The following is an 18,090-nucleotide window of genomic DNA, read 5'->3' as shown; positions in this document are numbered from 1 at the left end:
CTCTAAGTGAAGCATAACAAGCAGTTGTCAAAGGTAAAGGGTGAATATACCAACCTAGCCCCTTATCCCCATGTTGCGGTAAATGCGAGCAGATCCAACAATTGGTTCTGTTAAAGATTGCATGGGTAGCATTCATAATTAGAAGTAGAGTGTTATTTTGATAATTCCGTCTATGCAAAAGATCTCTAGGTGACAAGGTATGTAGTTGCACAGAAGGAGTGGGAACAACAGTCATATTTTCAACAGGTAGGAAATCATTCAAAGGGTACATTCTCTCCAAATACCAAAACCCACAACCAACAGTTACTAAAAGTCCCGTGATTATCACCAGTAGACAACAAAACGTTTTCGGGGCCCCCATACATATCTGCTCATTGTCTCTCCTAATCACATTTTTGTCCAAAAGTTCAGTACGAACGGTAGCGGATGCGGGCATTGTCGTCTTCAATCGAGAAACACCAATTGTTCGTTTGCTGGCGACTCCGGTCGCGCGTCTTCTTAATGTCTTTTCCCACAACCCTTAGCCAGCAGAACCCTTTATGCAATTGGGCCAAGAAAAGGCAAGCCCTCAAATTCTTTCAATTGTACAGCAAGAGCCGTATTGCAAACCTATCTCCTTGGGCGGAGATTATACTTCACAGTTTCCGGTGCAAAAGAATCAGCAGACAGGATGTCGTCACTTCCCACAGGAGGTGGCGAGTGAACGGAAGTTGGATCAGAAGATGGATGATCCACAAACGATGCAGTGGGAGAGCAAGATGGCCGTTTTGTCGGGCCTTACAACTTCCGGAACGGCCTCCGATACTCTCTCTCCACCGTCTGCCATTTCGGGTACGTTGGTTTCAATGTCAGAAAGGGGTTCTGCGTCTTCTGTATCGTATGGCACTGGGTGTGGGATCCGTTTGGTGTGGCTGCCGTGGATCCAGTGGCGACGTCCTCCTGCCCGCACCGCAGTCTGAGTGACCAGGAGCACCTGGTAGGGGCCCCTCCAACGTGGTGCGAGGCAAGACGCTCTATCGAAGGATTTAACGAGGATCCAATCCCCTGGTCGTAGACTGTGACCGGGGCCCTCGTACCTCACCGGCAATGCCTCTCGCACCTGGTGATAAATTGAAAACAGGTTTTTAGTCAATTGTTTACAATAGTCGGAGAGAAGTACATTTTCTACATCGCGCCATGCGCAGCTTTTAGGCAAACCCCAAATATTAGCAGGTCTCCCCATTACCACCTCAAAGGGAGAGAGCCCAGTCTTAGTTTGAGGGGTTGTCCGCATTGAAAGTAACACGATCGGTAAGGCGTCCGGCCATTTTAGTTTAGTGCCGGCACACGTCTTAGCGAGCTTGTTTTTTATGATACCATTGTGTCTTTCCACTAATCCGGCGCTCTGAGCATGTCTGGCCGAATGGAATCGTTTGTCAATTTGCAATGCCGTACATATCTGTAGAATTACAGCAGCGATAAAATGCAGACCATTATCCGACCAGATAACTCTCGGCAAACCGAACCGTGGGAAGAATTCCTTTAACATGGTCTTTGCAGTGGTCATGGCTGTAGCGTCTTTAACAGGGAAAGCCTCGACCCACTTACTAAAGGCGCAAATGACCACAAGGACATATTTTAGATTGTTACATCGCTCCATTTCAATAAAGTCAAAGTGAATCACTTCAAACGGGACAGAAGGAGGCCCAAAGCTACCTCTTGGAGTTGCTGTCCCCTTTCCCACATTGTGTTGTAGGCAAATCATGCAATTTTGGACATAATGCTGGGCAATTTTTGAAATCTTATCATTTACCCAGACTTTCTCTAACATTCTCGTGATCTGTTGAGCGCACACATGTGTGGGACCGTGTGCCATGGTAACCATCATTACTATATAGGCATTAGGAAGCAACCATTTCCCTTCAATCATGTCCACCCAACACCCATCATCATTGAGTTTCCCCAAGCCCTCAGCCCACCTCTTGGATTCTTCCAATGTGGCATCGGCTTGGATATCCCGTACAGACCCAACACCCTCATCCATTGCATAGGCATCTACAGTCTCCCTTGAAACATACATCTCCGTGAAGAGATCAGAGGCAGTTTGTCTAGCTATTTGATCAGCGAAAGCATTCCCTTTCCCTACATCATCTATAATCTTGAGATGTGCTGCGCACTTAATGATTGCTAACTCACTAGGGAGCGCAAGCGCTGAAAGCAATTGTACTATCAGGGAGCCATGTTGGATCTTGGTGCCATGCGAAGTTAAAAACCCTCTCTCTGACCAAAGTCTCCCAAAGTTGTGAGCCACCCCAAAGGCATACTGGCTATCAGTATATATGTTTACTGTTAGCCCTTCGGAAAGCTCACAAGCTCGAGTCAATGCTATAATCTCTGCGGCCTGCGCAGAGTTATGCGTAATTCTCTTGGTCTCCACAACCGTACTTAATGTAGTGACTGCATAAGCAGCTGTGGATGTACCATCCAGTAGTTTGAAGCAGGAGCCATCACAAAACAGCCCCCCTTGTGGGTTATCCAAAGGAGTGTCCCTCAAATCAACTCTGCCTTTTGTATCTTGTTCAGTAGTATACAGGAAGTCATGTGACTCTTCGTCACCTCAAACAGTATTTTGCAGGAAAGGTAGGAGTTCAGCCGGATTAAGAACGCAGCACCTCCTAATTTGAATGTGGGGAGCAAACAAGATTAATTCATATCTTGTCAGACGTGCGGAAGTGAGGTGTTGCGTTTGGGTTTTGTTTAATAGAATATCTACAGAGTGAGGCACCATCAGGGTTAAATCATGGCTTAGGACCATTCCCTCACTCTGTTTTACAGACGCAGCAGCAGCAGCGACAGCGCGCAAACATCTTGGCAAAGCGCATGCACCAGGATCAAGGGCGGAAGAGTAGTAACCGCATGGCCTATTCTTCCCTCCATGTTCCTGCGTTAATACAGCCAAAGCACATCCATCACATTCATGCACAAACAACACAAAGGCCTTCTCATAGTTCGGTGTGCCCAAAACTGGCGCCGAACATAATGCAGTCTTCAGCAACTAGAATTAATGTTGATGCTCCGTATTCCATGGCAATGGCGAAGAAATACCCTTCTTCGTCAAGGCCAACATCGGTATTATCACTAGTGAGAAGTTTGGGATCCATAACCTACAGTAAGAAGTCATACCTATCAAGGCTCTAACTTCCTTTTGTGTATTCAGGTGTCAATCTTCTTCCCTCCTTTGACAGGAGATAGCCTAAATAGGCGACCTCCTGGCAACAATATTGAAACTTTTTAAGCAAAGCTTTGTGACCATGCTTAGCTAGATGGATGAGCAACAACACAGTGCCCTCTTTACAAGAGCTCCCAGAGTCAGCGGCTAAAAGCAAATCATCAATATATTGAAGCAACGTACAAGTAGGGGGCAATCCAAGGGTATCAAGCTGCTCTTTCAAAGCCCTACTATAAATACTAGGACTCTCAGTATAACCTTGAGGTGCACCAGTAAATGTGAATGAGCGTCCCCCTAAGGTGAACGCGAACAAGTATCTACTATCCTCATGTATAGGAATACTGAAGAAAGCATTCTTTAGGTCCACAACACTGAAGTGAGTAGCCGTAGCTGGAATCATGGCTAATATTGTCGTCACATCAGGCACAATTGGAAATTGCGGAGCGACGACTTTATTAATGGCACGTAAATCAATTATAAAACGAAATGGAATTGCATTATCACCTTTTTTGTACACAGGTAAAATCGGACTATTACACAAACTTCCTGCAATCTCCTCAATCACCCCACGATGCACAAAATCGGAAACAATGCTCTTCAAAGCTCGCTCGCCTTCAACTGAGATCTTATACTGTGGAATACGGGGCAGCTTAATTCCATGTTTCAAAACTATTTTAACAGGCTCAATCTGCAAAACACCGACATCATTGTCATCAACTTCCCACAAACACTCTGGTACATTACTGAATTCTGGCGGCAAAGGTCTAGTCAAGAATTGCGAAACAGAACATTGCTGTGGTGAAATCGCCAAACGCACTCCATCAGAAGAACAATCAATTACTGCATTTAATTCCTTCAACACATTCAACCCCAGCAAATTCTCTCCACAATTCGAAGTCAAGAGAAATGGACAGTGGTCCGTAAAGGGACACAAAGAAATAGGTACCGGTGAAGAAACCGGACAAACAACTGGTGTGCCAGAAAACCCTACAGAAACATTGGTTTGCCCTGACAGTGGAATGTTTGGAACCCGAGAATGATGAATGGAGCACTTCTGTGCTCCAGTGTCTATCAAAAATTGATGTTTCCTATTTCCCACTACCATTTCAACGTAGGGACCTTTCTGATTAACGGGAATAGGTGTAGGATCCAAACCCTGCTTCGGGCAATCCTAACGAAACAAAATATCATCAAAAGGAAGCTCTTCAGATAGATATGCAGCAGAAGGATGATGAAATATGTTTCTAGTATCCACACTCGAAGTCTGATTATCCTGTGAAAAAGGTTGTTGGGGATCCTGCAAAAACTGGCCTCTACCAGGGCCCCCTACACCCGGGCGACCTCTGGATCGTCTACCCATATTTCCAAATGTGTTATTCGACCTCTGTCGAAGGACGGGGCATTGTGCACGCCAATGACCCTCCTGGCGACAATAGGCACACTGGTTAATATTCACAGGACCCAAGGGCACATTCCCTTGTGGAACATACTGTCCTCTAATCTGCGAACTACCCCCTCTGGGGCCTCTAACAATTTGCTGTAACAATACTTTAGTCTTCAAATCACCTTTTCTCTTCTCGACTCTATCTTTTTCATTATTGACACGGTTCTCGTAGTACTGAGCCATGTGCAGTACTTCTGATTGGGATTTCGCCTGCCAAGCGCTCTCAGAAGACATAATTTGTGACTGGATGTCAGGCAGCAATCCACGTACAAATTTGTCCACAAATAAATAATCTTTTCCCAGACTCTGTGCCTAAGTCTTGTCCACTAAAATCCGAGAATACCTGTTCGAACCGATTAAAGAACTCGGTAGCACCCTCAGATTTTCCTTGGACACAGGCCGTAAGCTTGTCCCAAATAATTCTCTTTTCGGGGATTATAGTTTTCAGTTTTGCAATGATTCTGTCAGGCAAAGTTAGTATCACCTGAGGTGGTCTCTCACCAGCTGGCCTTTCCCCATCAAGCCTAACTATGTTAGCCCATGTATCTCCCAACCCTGGTACATCGTCTATAGTTCTAACTTGTTTCCACAAATCTACAGGCAGGAGTACAGGGAACAGCAAATCAATGTCGCCTAGGGTAAACACTGAGGACTGCAAAACGGACTCTATGGGCCTCATTACACGGAAGGCGGTGATCCAGGGTGCTATTAGCACCCTGGACCATGCCGGTAAATTACCGGCACCGCCTTGGCGGTAAGGGGATTTACCGCCCCATTCCAAGGTCGGTGGGGCGGTAAATCCCCCTTCCGCCATTGCCCTTCCCCATTCCCATTTCTGCCCCATAGGGCTCTATGGGAATGGGGAAGGCGCTAATTACGGCACCGCAATTTTGCGGTGCCGTAATTAGCTCCGAGGTCCCTTAGCGGGTTGGTTTTTAACGCCTGCAAAAAGCAGGTGTTAAAGCACCAACCCGCTAAGGGACCTCGTAGTACGGCGGTAAGGGTTAACGGTCACCGTTGCCATTAACGGTGACCGTTAACCCTTACCGCCGTCCGTGTAATGAGGCCCTATCTCTTTATAGAACCCTGTCGGATTTTTCCTAATGTCAGGAATAGTTTGTCTAATAGTATTCACTTCCTGTCGTGAAAACGGGACGTGAACAAACTGCGATACATAATGTGCAGGAATGTCCACAGCAGGTGTACCTGCTGCAGCATTAGCAGGAATCTCAACCTTTGGGACAAATGTCGGAGGTACCTCTCTCATAGGCAACTGAGATGTAGGCAACTCCGAACGCTTACTAAGCAACAGAGCTAAGTCGAGCGCTAAAGCAATTGAAGAAGTGTCAAGTGAAAAAGCTCTCTTATAAATGCTCAATAACTCTGTGAGACAACTAACCTTTCTCTTTAAACATTCATCCTGCAGGTACTCTACCATTACCTGTATCACTTTCTTCTGCATTTCTAGCGTATATTGACTGTATGTGTCATATACCTCAACTGGAGTTATCGATATGTCTGAAATCCATCTAATCGCATCTTTTGTACAAATCCGCGCCTCCTCAGATGTCGATTTACGACACGGAAGAAATCGTTTCTGTACATACATACTTTCTTCTTCGTCATCCTCATTCCGTAACCTTTCCAACTCCTTTCTATACTCAAACATCCTCTCAACATGCTCATGTACCTTCTCCACAGTGTCTCTTGAAAACGCTAAAGTATTCAGGTCCTTCAACCCTTGTGGGAGGTCTGCATTATTTAATTTACCCCACATTACACATAAATGAATCCCTAAACCTTCAATGAAAACATTTTTCTCAGGAAAATTATCCATATTAGAAAGTGTGGCAAGAACATTAGCTCGATCATCTCTCTCCATACAATGCTTAGCCCATGCAAACAAATCCTGTTTCTTTGCTGTAGGAACAGTATTACAAGTAACAATCCTCGACCCCGCACCCTGATCAACTACAAGCGGTACAGAACTACTTGGGAGTGAGGGTGCAGGCAAATTCAATGGAGGTACTATTACTGGTGGAATGGGAAGAGGCAGAGGAGCAGGTGGAGGAACAACAACCGGAGGAATAGGAACAACAGGTTGAGCAGGAAGAGCAGGAATAACAGCAGGAAGAGGTACAGCAGGAGGAAGAGGAACATACGGAGGTGGTGCAGAGGCACCAGGCCTTTGTTCATTTAACAATTTGTCGATAAACTCATCAGAAACATGAAGATCTTTAGAAGGATAGATTTTCTGAATACCGAGTTAGAAAGCCCTGTCCATATTCCTAACCGACTCAGACTGTTTGTCCTGATCATATAACAACGCCTTTTCAACATTTGTTTTATGACGACGCACATGTTTTTCCCTACTTTTAGGCTGCTGCAACGCGCTTAGAAACCTCTGGGTGTTTAAGCACGTTATAAATACGTAACTAAGACAAAAAAAAACAACACAATTACACAACTAAGAAAAACAAACAATTCCTGTAACAGCGCCTCGATGCCTGTGGGCTGTGTGAGCGCTTTATAAATGTTAAATAAATTCTCTTTTCCAATTTTGCAAAACATCAAATGCTGCAGGTCTGGCCTTCTTTTTTAACAAGACTGACTCTAAATATTCAATACGAGGGATCTCAAAACGACCATTGACTGGCCACTGAAGTTCGGAGGCATGTCTGGTTTGTCTGTGCCAAATTTTATTAAATACTACACTTCCAATGCCATGCTTACAGTACATAGTACATGCCGGCGACCCCTCCTGTGGTGCCGGACGGCTAAATTCCAAAGATTGTCTATCGCTGCGGAATAATGCCCTAAAGCAGCTAGACAATTTCCCAGGCATTTCTCAAATACTCGGTGTTACCTGGTCAATAATTGTGTCTGCAGATACAATGCGCCAAATTCAAATTGTCAGGGTTGAATTAAGAGTCGGGTAACGACTCACCTGACCAAACCTAAGGAGGACCGATCGGTTTACAAAGGACTTACCTAACGAATTTTACCTTGTGTATGGTGATTTCGGAAAATCTGCCCGCCTCAAAAAATGGACCCTCGTCAAGATGCCGTCTCAGACCACACGGCTATCGTCCAGGGAACGGATCGTGCAGCGCTGTTGAGGTGTCGCGTCTCGTTCAGTCGGGCCCGTTATGTCACACCGTCCGATCCCGGTCCGATCGTGTGCGTCAACCTTCAATAATCCGGCATCAATCTTGAGGGTCCCTATTCGGCGCCAACTGTGAAAACAAGGAAATAATATGAGGCAGGGTAACCAAAAAGGAAACACACCAAATACAGGTTACAAAGGAACATACAAAGTACTTTATTTTACACTGAATCCAGTTACAAAAGAACAGAACAAAATACAGATAGCTATCGACCCTCAGTACAACACAGCGAACTCCGGCGTGCTCAGTGAGTGCAAATATTCATTGAAACAGTCAGGCTTTTATACATTTCAAGCCTGCTGTTCAGCCCTCCTTTGGGTTAACCATTCCATAAATAAGTTACTGCTCTAGGGTCCCTTGCCAGGTCAAATCTAGTTAATCTGCTCATCTATATGTATATTAGTGTATGATCTAGGCCTAACATTACAATGCAGGACTTAATTTATACAATATAGTTAAGCAGGTGTTCTCATTCAATTATAGATCAGTTTCGGTGATACAGGTAATCCATTGCACACAGGTCAGCAGAAGGACAAGGTCTCAGCTCATGACCCTAACAAGTGGCCTGCAGGCAAGTTATACATTAGCTGTACAGAGGTCATGACAATCGAGTTCTGTTCAGAATAACATAGGCTACCATTTTAGCTCACATGGTGACTTTATAGAGCAAGAAAACCTAAAATGGCGGCTTGACCCAAAATTACAGTTTACATGGTTTCTAAGGTCAGGACCTTGCAATGCGAGTTTATTCACATGTAGTTTATAAGCAGCTTGTTAGCAGCTTGGCGTAGGCCAATATACATATATTCATAGCAATAGGAGGCACGATATAATTTCTAGTTTGACATTTCAACTCTCCCATGTCTCTGGTTTGATTATCTTATTGCTTCTGGAGTCATGCTGCCAGGTCTTCTTTGGTGAAGGACACCGATGTGCCCACTGTCTGAGAATCACCATGGGTGTCAGGCGCCGCCACCATGTTCCTGGAGTCACGGGCCACTGACCCTTTGACAATACGGTCAATGCTGCCCTTTTGTGGTTTATGTACATTTTTGGCTGACTTTCTCATCAGTGGCACCCTACAGGATTCGCAACTCCCCCCAGGTGAGCTTGTGTCACTGACGCTGCCCACGCCGCTCTCCCCAGACAGCTCTTCATATAATCCTTCACCACCGCCCTGGGCCGACAGCCACGTAAATGCTGGTCACTGTGTTAGCATGGTAGTTCTTTCAGCAGGGCCATGTACCCCTGGGACCTTTGTGGATCCCGACTTACATCACAATCAGCGCTCCCCCGGTTGTCCACACCTTAGAAAAGGCGTTCATCCATGTAGGCAGGAAGCCCCTGCTGCAGAATGGAGATGGACAGCACATCGGATGGTTGCAGGGTGCACAGCAGGGCCAACACGTGGTTTGCGGGCACGGCACTCCCACTCAGGCCCAGACACTCACCGTTATGGCCTCATGCAGAATGGATGTGACCAAGCATTTTGGGCTGGACTGCCCCTTTTTGGGTGGGACCAAGCCTGATTTTTCTCTGATCTTTCACCTTTTGTAACGGCTTGGCAGGCGGACTATGATGGTTGGGAGGGTTTCCCAGAGCAATGCCAGAGGTTAGGAATGATTCCAAACCTTCCAGTCATCACCTCTTTTGTTTTGCGCACGGCTCCGTGTTATAGCACTTCTCCGTTTCTACCGGTCATCCTCAACAGATGAGCTGCGCTGGTCTCATCACACACCAGCTCCGGACACCCACTCCTTACAAGCGTGCTCCCCAAAGGCCCTCTCAGTACCCGCAACTGCCAGGGCAGGCCCTACCACATGATCACTGGAAAGGCGGGGGGGGCTCCTCAGCCCCTGATATCAAGTGTCTGCAGCACAGCCGTTGCTTTACATGGGCGCAGTGACAGGACAGGAGCCCGCCTTCTGCAACCTCACCATACTGGGCCGCAGGAGTCAGTCTGCGGATGTCCAAGCCAGTAAACTGGAGCGCTGCTGCCTACCAGAGGTCAGGAGACAGCCTTTTGCTTACATGGCGGTCCTCTGCTCTGGGGCTGGAATCCCCGGGAGCCTCAAGGCAGTGCAGCGTCCACCATCTTGCTTCTCCCACATTGTAATGTATTTTAATGCATTTAAGGCAATTCCACTTGATGACCACAACCACCAAAGATTATGAAACTAAGTCGATCCCCTGACTGGTCTGGTCAATTGTATCTCTGGCACCTCCCACAGACAGAGTTGAAAAAGGAGTACTTGTCCTTTTTTTGGAAATGGACTCAAAGATGGATTGGCATAGGGAAGACAGTGTTCCCAATGGAACAGGAAAGCCCATCTCTCACTCTTTCCCTGTCTCTCTCTCTCTCTCTCTGTCTCTCTCTCTCTCTCTCTCTCTCTCTCTCTTTCTCTCAAGTATAATCCAGGAACCACCACCCAACTGCAGGACGTAATTCCACTGTTGGTCAAACAAATTGGTTAAAACTCATTGGTGGCAGTTGTGCAAACTATGGCAAAACCACAACACAGAACTTTATGGGGTGCAGAGAGGTCCTCTTTTTCCAGGGTTCTGGAGACCGCTAAGAAGGATCTTCCGTATTAGGGTGTCAAATAATGTAGGTAATTCGTGCTGTACTGGGACTCCAGCCCATTGCTGGTCCTTGCTGTTTCCTGATTTTTGCCGTCTCATTGCGCACCGGGGGCTGATGCCTGACCAGAGGGGACGATGGGGCTGATGTGCCATTTTGTTCGAAAGGCTGTGTGTGGACCAGGCCTTTGATAACCCAGAAACATCAACCGGTTACTATATTATTTTTGGAAGGGGAGGATGGATTCCATTAGGCAAGAAGTCATGTAGCCCTATGCTCAAAGACAATAGGATGAGCCGATTCGTAGACTGTCGTCTCTTTCTTCATTTCAGTTAATTTTTATTTGCTTGACTCAATGCCATTACAAACACATGTCTAGAATAAAATGAGATGAGAAACAGATAAGAACGAGGTCGGTCTTCCCCTCAGGAACTGAGTTGTCAAATGAACAAGTTGTCTTGAGTGAAACAAGAGTACAGGAACTGGCTATGGAGAAATTGAGCCGTAGGCAGTCAGAGGGATGCTCTCCGTCCTGCGAAATAAAAACTTGCAGGCGTTCTGGAGACTACTGAGTGATCTTGACTCACTGTAGCCTAATTCCCATATGAATGCAGTATCTGAGCAGGAGTGGGTAACTCACTATCATGAGTAATTCGCATTGCCCGACTCATGTGGTGGGAATCAAAGTGTTGTTGTGGTCCCCCAAGGTGGAACTGGAAGTGTGACAGTGAACCCAGAGCACATTGAAGAAATCATTTTAAAGATTAGTACATCTAGAGCCCCGGGCCCCAATAAAGTTTCCAACCTCCTATTTAAGGGTAACCCCCTGCTTGGGTCTCGATTCTGTCAATTTTATTTGAGCAAGTGGCGAACTCATCCAGTTTTCCCAGATCCTGGTCTAAAGCGTACATCGTTTCATTATTTAAGAAAGGCTCCCGTTTGGAAACCAGAAACTACCAAGCGATAGCCATTCTCGGTGCCGACAGCAAGGTCTTTGTGGCCCTGCTGTTGGAGCACCTTGAGAGTTGGCAAAAAGACCTGGGTAAGATCACAAAATGGCAGACTGGTTTTCAAAGATTTCTGGGTACATCTTTGGATGAATTCATTCTAAAGTGTAAACTAACCCAGGTCTGGTTTATTAAATATGAGAACACCAAGGGTGAGTCTATTTATACCTATAATGAGGTTTTTATTTCCATTCTTACCGGGAATTTATAAATATATCGTCACACTCAATCACGATCTATAGAGAAAGTGGTTTTACTAAACAGATTTAATATGTAAAAACATTTCATCAGAGCAGTCGAGCAGTACAAAACTTTTATAATATGTTGATGATGATCTCCAACATAGAGAGGAAGTTCAATTTTGTCACTTCCAACAATTAAAACACAGAATCAAGTATATAAGTCACAACAAAAGAAACATATAAGGCATTTTACATTAGATAATGCCAATGTACTTGGATTTTTCTAGTGCTATATCTGCACGTCAGTGTATGAATACTTTAATGGCCACTCAGGTGCCAGCAAATAGAAAATTCCAACAACTTGTACTGTGAACACACGACACTTAGATTATAAAGGCACCTCTGAGCGAAGGGTCCTTTCTAAGGATCTAAAACTTAGTGTAGACATATGACATAATATAATGTCTAGAGTTTTTAACACAGTCTATGGCAACCATTCTACACATAGATCTAAAAACACATGAGTCCTGCTCATGCTATATCAGAGTCGACCGGTTTCATAACCATATCTCATTCTGGTTATCTTCATCAGGACTTTGTTTGATAAGGTCTTGATTGCCTGTTCTGGGAACGCTGTCTTGCGCCCTTACGTGTGTATTCCTATTCCTATAGGGTATAGATCAAAGAAAAACAGAAAGAGGAGTGGTTACATAATGTACCATCCAAATTCTCGAATTGTATACTACTGTACCTCTATTACTAATTATGGGTGTATCATTTGATATCACTAGGCTTACTTATTGAAAGGGACAACTAAGTGTGTCCAAAAATATGCCTATTCTAACATAAAACATGAAAGGGAAGGGTAAGGGAAAGGTAAAGGGGTGAGGGAGTGATAAACAACAGGCACGGGGGAACTCCATAGCCTAGATCAAAAAGTCTATAGGTGGACAAGGGTGAAAAGAGGGTGAAGAAATCCCCTTATAGCCCATTTTTCTTTGTGCATGATCTTACCACACTTTGCTGTGGACCATCACTGCTCAGAAAACATCTTGGAGGAGAGCGCACCAAATAGCACATTAACTATTTAAGCATTGGCTTATATACAATCTGCAAATAATAGGCAAATGCGCTATAAGTGTACACGAAAAATATTAAATCCATACATTATTTTTGACTCAAAAACAACCGTTGATGTTATGAGCTATATAAACTTCTCAAGGGATGGTATGAACATCTTTGAAACTAAGTACAGCAACGGGCGTGCAAAGTTTCCTAGCGCACGTGTGCGACTAAGCACATTCATTATTCTTAACAAAGCAGCACTTGTTTCATAGGCTTTACAAAAAGCGCCTATCGTCTTGATTATTCAATAGCTACATCCAACAGAACTGTGTCTGCGCAGTGTTTCTAAGTTATGGACACCTTTAGAGTCAAGGACAGCAACGAACGTGCAGAGTTTCTTAAAAACACGAGTGCTGCAAAATATATGCATTATTCTTACCAAACAGCACTTGTTTAGTTTGTTTTTACAAAAATCGCCTCTCACCTTAGTTACTTCAAAGCAGCATACATCAAAGCTTCACTGTGTCTGCGCAATGCATCTAAGTTCCAGTGAGCTGGTGTTACTGTTACAACGCTATCTGCTAAAGTGACTCGATAGCATGAATGCTAGCCAAGATGGGCAAAGTGGACTCTATGGTTTAACGGCCATCTTGCCTCAGGCTACCTAAACAGCCATCTTGGATAGGGCAACTAACGTGTATATCTCTATCCACAGGACATGTCTATATACATAGGGTAAACAGCTTTCCGGCACGTGTAAAATCGTCCATAATTGTGGAATAATAAACGTTTTTCTTGCACACACAAAAGAATCTTAAATCTTTTCGCGGACAAAAACGGGACTAATGGCACATCATATTCTAAGTTAGATGAAGTATTTGTGACCACCATATATTGGCCCATGGAAACGTGGGCCATATTATCTGTGTAGGGCTATAACACAGCTTTATGCGGGGATGGAATCCTGTCTCTTGTATATTCATAATGTCCTCAAGTGATACACAGTATGTTATCGTGTCCTCATCAGAGTTACATTATTTTCTCACTGATCACATACAAAAGGGTTCATCATTGCAAGGACACAATTTTTTGACAAATATGTCCCGTACATAATTCGATCATTCTTTAAAAACAACCATTTCTCAGCTAAGTAGCATTTCTGTGTGCATATATACATATATCAATTCGAATTAAATGTACATTTAAATACATGTAGCAGCACATGGAGAAACCGATCTTTTTACACTACTACAGTGTGTTGGATTAATATTAGAAATCTAGTTTCTGCTGGCAATCCTGATCATGCATAGTTGTTATGCAATGGAGGGGGGGGGGCGGCTATTCTCTCTGTGTAGCAGACAGGAGGAAGCCTAAACAAAACAACCTGGAGGAAAAGGGTATATTAAATATGAATCCGTTTTTATGGCCAGCATTGACCCTTCCACTGTGTTTAATGCGCTGGACCCTGGCCATTTGTGGGCAAAATTGAAAAGGTGGGGAATCCCACAAAGACTGTGGCATTTATTAATTGGCTTGCACAATGAATCTAATTATTTATGGTCTTTCCATCGAATGCATTCCATCGAAGATGGAATGCATCGAAACATATTCAACGAACTATGTTCCATCGAATTACCGTACATACAATGCAAAGTGTTTATGCATCAAAATCCTTTCATCAAAAAGGGTTTCGATGCATAAACACTTTACATTTTATGCATGGAAATTCGATGAAACACACCTAACGTTAACATGTTACATGGAGCTGTCCAGTGCTGAATTCTTTAAAGTATTTCGGCACTGGTCAGCTCCATGTAACGTTTTAGTGTTGATTGTTTATTAGGGAGGGCCAACCCCACCCAACCCCCAAGGGCACCCCACAACCCAACCCTAACCTTAACTCTAACCCTAACCCTTAACCTAAACCTAAAATCCAAGGAAAATGATTCAATGAAAATGCTTTTCGATGGAAATGAATTTGAATGGATAGTTTTCGTTGGATTTTTATTCAATGATTCATGTTTCGATGGAAATACCAGATACTGAATCTGATGTGCAGATAAGGTGCCGAGGCCGAGGCCTTATCCGGGTTCTTGTCCTGCAACCTTTCTAGCTTTAGAGGGGCCAGGCAGGGTTGCGTTTTGGCATCCTTCCTGTTCAACCTCTATATGTCAGACATTGGAGAGTTTCTGGAGCCTGCAGCGTTTGCCACGCCAGAAGACTGCAATTTGAAGCCAACTTGGGTGGCTTATGCTGACGACTCCTTGATATTTGATTGCACTGAGATCGGCTTGCAACACTTGCTTACCACCTTCACAAACCATGGGCAGTCTCATTCCCTTAAAGTTAATCCAAACGAAACTAAAGTGATGCATTGTACAAAAAAGAAAAAAACTACTAGATTCCCCTGGAGAGTTGGACTTGATCGTTTAGAGAAGGTTAAAGCTTTATCTACCTAGGATTCCCTATTACTGCTAAACCCCAAATATTACAAGTAAAGCAATGGTTAAAAACCTGTGTAAAAGCACTCTCTAACCAGTTGTGCAGAGTTGATGTAAGGTTCAGAAAGTGTTCCCTAGTTCCCATCCTGAAGTCTTATGAGGGTAAAATAGTCCCACACATTTTATATGGTACTACAGATTTGTTTTGGAATTTGGCGTATTTTTGTTCTGACCTGCTTAAAGGAGAGTTCCGGGACTTTTTTTTTATTGTCCCTACGGTTCGGCCATGTGTTTTTAAGCATAACTCGGTAGATCGTGGAAAACTTTCCTATGGACCTTACCCGACTTTTCGTCCATTAACGCACTCGAAATCAGCCGCCATTTTCTGATAATCCTATCACTTGCCGCATCGCCCTGGCTCACCTGCTTTTGCGGCACTAAATCAAATCCCCCGCCCCTGAAACAGACTTGATCAAAACATTCATATTCCCCGCCTCTATCCGTGACGTGACTGAGCTGCGTAGGCAAACGCGCCCAGGCGTCTTCTACGCGACTCCACACAGAACCAGGAAATCAACACAGATGAGCTCAAACAACACAGCGCGCCACAATTGGGAATATGAAACTGTACTTTTAAATTGAACCGCAAGATTGTAAATTTGGTAAAGTAAATTTATTTGACATCAAATGTTTTGAGAATATTCAGCGATTAGCATTTTTATTTGCACATGTTCCAAAAAGTTCCGTTTCGAGGCACACGATGTTCCTTTGCTGTACACAGGGTCTTAGATCATCTCACAATACAGCGCCACAATTCGGAATATGAAACAGTGGTTTAAAAGCAAACGGCAAGATTGTACATTTGGCAAAGTACATTTATTTGACATCAAATGTTTTGAGAATATTCAGCGATTAGCATTTTTATTTGCACATGTTCCAAAAAGTTCCGTTTCGAGGCACACGATGTTCCTTTGCTGTACACAGGGTCTTAGATCATCTCACAATACAGCGCCACAATTCGGAATATGAAACAGTGGTTTAAAAGCAAACGGCAAGATTGTACATTTGGCAAAGTACATTTATTTGACATCAAATGTTTTGAGAATATTCAGCGATTTGCATTTTTATTTGTTCACGTTCCGAAAAGTTCGTTTCGAGGCACACGATGTTCCTTTGCTGTACACAGGGTCTTAGATAAATGAATTTTTATTTGCTCTCGATCCAAAATATTTCGTCTTGAGGCAAGCGATGTTCGTGTGCAGTAGACATGGTGTTGGTTTACGATAAAATAAGCTCTTCGGTCGCACTGATAATCGCATGGCTGTTCCAACAACGAGGCACTAGGCCACCACAATGGTCTGTATGTTGCATCTAGCCGTTAGTACCGCGTAAGGGCATACTTGTACTTGGCGATCGTCCCATAAAATGGTCAGGGTGGTAACGTTGTTCACGCGGAGAAGCAACTGGCGGTTAAAGAAGCCGTCCGCCGGTGTCTGGTACTCGTGACACATGCAGTAATGCATGATGTACCTGTTTGAAAAACATAAACAATGAAATTAGTCTCACCATCAGATCTTTATTAAAATTATTCATTTTATATATTCGGTCGGTAAATTATTTCATAGCTAGGACAGTGCAACTGGGTTTTAAACGTCAAGGGGGGGCTGTAGGATACTGAGACAGTCCCTCAGTGCAGGGGTTGACAGGGAGTGCAGGTGGAGAGTGGAAGGGCCCAGGACCGAGATCGCAGACAGTGGACCAGTTGTTGCAGGGGAGAGGGAGAGAGAAAGCAGAAGCAAAGGTTTTGAGGTGCTTCCGTAAAAGTAGACGGTTCTCCCCAAGATAGTGTGCGGTACAAAACAACATGCCACATAGAACGAACAAGTACAACTTAACCCGTCTTTAAAGCAACTGTATAGTAATTAAATTGCGGTATAAACTCATCTAAAGAGTTACTTACATTATATTTGCATTTTCCATTGCGTCTGTGCGTAGGGCAGCCCCGAAATACCACTCCTTCTATGCCGACGTTATTTCTTCTAATGAACGAACATGAAATGGCTTTCGTTTCTGAAATTATATTCATTATCGTTTCTTACGTGGTCCAGGCCTGTCAAGGTCAAAATACAATAGAACCTTATTCTGAGTCGTGGGCCATTCTGGTACCCGAGAAAAAATCAAAGCAGCTGACCTTCACTTCGAACGAGCACACATTCCAAGTTAGCTACATTCAGTGTAAGGCATTCTCACAGGACTTGAAATTTACACTCCATCTTTGCATTTTGTCTGCGTGCTTTGCAGCCACACAGAACCATAAATACGGAGAGATTCTATATTTATTGAAAAATGATTTATATTACTGTTTGGTTTAATTTAATGCGCAAATGAACAAGGGTGGAGAGACACATTGCATGTACACTGAGCAATCACTTTTATTTACACAATACATAGATACACATATTCAATGGGCCTGCGACATGAGGAGACTTGAGAGAACAGACAATCAAATTACAATCATTTAAACCGTGATGTGTATTTCTCAATGAGTTCTTCTTTAGGTGGACATGGAACAGATGCAATGTTGGGTGGCAATGCAGTTGTCCCCTGCACAGGTTCGTTCACAACTCCATTTATGTGCCTATCTAGGACGTCAACAATAAGTTTCTCAATAAACTCATATTGCATATCCTCAAACACTGGTTTGATCACCCATTGTTTACTTCTTTTAGTGAAGGCCTTATTGTAGCGAAGCGTCCCTAAAGTTCCGGTCGTCCTACTTTGTTGACGGCCAACATTATGGTTATGTGCCAAGACCGCTAAAAGAGTCCGATTTATCATGCCCTCCATGCCAAAATGCAATCGTTTTGGCCTGTACTTTAGGCACATATTGTGGAACACCTCCAAATCTCCTGTGTGGCAGAATTCCGTGAGTCCCCTCAAAGCTTTTGTTATAGTTTTATCAAATACAATCTTTTCAATGGCTTTGTGAGTGGGT

At 44.0% G+C, this 18,090-nt stretch overlaps 1 protein-coding gene and 1 long non-coding RNA gene across 4 annotated transcripts in view; one reads left to right on the top strand and one right to left on the bottom strand.

The window, feature by feature from the left end:
- The window catches only part of TOGARAM2 (TOG array regulator of axonemal microtubules 2), a 717,735-nt gene that overhangs the window by 383,135 nt on the left and 316,510 nt on the right, over window positions 1-18,090 (top strand). The gene's annotated exons all lie outside the window — the stretch shown is intronic.
- LOC138467154 (uncharacterized) lies at window positions 15,747-17,183 on the bottom strand. The gene is made up of 2 exons (XR_011268079.1): window positions 17,056-17,183; window positions 15,747-16,625 (listed from the first exon to the last, which is right to left on the bottom strand). It is a non-coding gene; the product is annotated as an uncharacterized lncRNA (long non-coding RNA).

The sequence above is a fragment of the Ambystoma mexicanum genome, chromosome 4q, assembly GCF_040938575.1.
Source record: "Ambystoma mexicanum isolate Mex_15411 chromosome 4q, UKY_AmexF1_1, whole genome shotgun sequence".
Lineage (NCBI taxonomy): Eukaryota > Metazoa > Chordata > Amphibia > Caudata > Ambystomatidae > Ambystoma > Ambystoma mexicanum.
The sequence above is the reverse complement of the archived record's forward strand: the minus strand, read 5'-3'. Positions and strand labels throughout refer to the sequence as shown.